This window comes from Volvox carteri (assembly GCF_000143455.1).
Source record: "Volvox carteri f. nagariensis unplaced genomic scaffold VOLCAscaffold_23, whole genome shotgun sequence".
Taxonomy (NCBI): Eukaryota; Viridiplantae; Chlorophyta; class Chlorophyceae; order Chlamydomonadales; family Volvocaceae; genus Volvox; species Volvox carteri.
Window position 1 is genome coordinate 1,653,277 of NW_003307566.1, and position 1,424 is coordinate 1,654,700.

Consider the following 1,424-nt stretch of genomic DNA (forward strand, 5'->3'; position numbering starts at 1 on the left):
CCTCTGTGACAGCTCGCGGTATAGGGAAGCCATAGTCGGGCTCCTCGCCCCAACTACAGATCGCATGTACGCACGCTGCTCTTGAACCATGGGAGTCATAGCACCTTCAAAACTCACATTTATGAAGTCGGGTCCCCAAACTTGCGCTCCATAAGAAAACACCGGTACAAATAGTGTATTGTAGAGAGACATACAGAGCTTGGGGCTGGTATTTTTCTTATCTCGACACAGGGTGCTGAGCCCAAACGTGGCCCGCCTCCCTGCCGCGAGTAGTTGCTTGATACATGCTGAGAACCGCACTCCCGGGCCATAATGCAACCCGAGGTACCGTGCCGTCTCGTTGCCGGTCAGCACCCGCAACCCTACCCCACCTAGCCAGTACTCAGCTTCCATAAGCCGTTTCCGCTCACGTTTAGTGCCCCCAAAAATGAGGACCTCGCACTTGGCGGCATTCGCGGCCATACCCGTCGCTTCGCAGTAGGCTTCGAGTAGGCCCAGAAGGCATTCTGCTCTATCGTGCCCTGTCGCTACCAGTGACACCTTGTGAACGAAATGTAGGTCGATAAGTTTACCGCCCGCCAGGCTAACACATATGTGCATGCTTTGGTCTGGTTGACTCTGTTATCTTGCACAGTCTGAGGTCCTGGAGTCGACTGCGGGGGAGATCTTTGACTCTGTTGGAAACGTGAGAGTATGGCTAGTGGCTGAGGCATGTAATTCCGATCACAGTTAATGGATTGAAATTCACACGCTGGATTGGTGGCGATTGCTGATCTATCTCTACGGATTTTCGGGTGAATGGATGAGGAGGGAATCCTATAAGGCAGCATTACTTTCCAGTTCGTATGGCATAGTACGTTGTCGTAATGGTGGATGGTGCTGTGTGGTGTGATAAAACGTAGAATTGACAATGTGTTCAAGTGGCCCAGAAGCCTCCCATTCTGTAACAATATGCATTAGGCAGGTGGCTGGCAGAAATTGAGGCCTGACTTCTGCTCCCGGAGGTCCCCGGATGACAGCTACCCCTATCCCACGGAGTTTAACGGTTCAAATCCGCCTGCCGACCCCTTGGTGTGTGAGGGGTGTTGACTTGGGTGGGCCCCCATCTGTGGACGGTGTAGGACGTGATTATATCAACTTGCGAGCTGACCAGGAACTAAGTTGTGGCGCCGTTGATCCGCTAGATTTGGTTGGATGCTGGTGGTGAGTTGCTGAACCCAACGAATACATTCTGAAGTTGGATGGGGTGAATGGAATAGGGTGCCCCTCTCGCAGGGGAGAGCAGGGAACTGCCTCGGGAAAGGGGGCCGCTGGTGAAGCTATACCACCCTGTAAGAACATACATACGTGCCCAGACACATATACGCCGATATATCCATACCTTGCACGGCGGGTGATATTCCCCTAATAATATTTGCACGTGA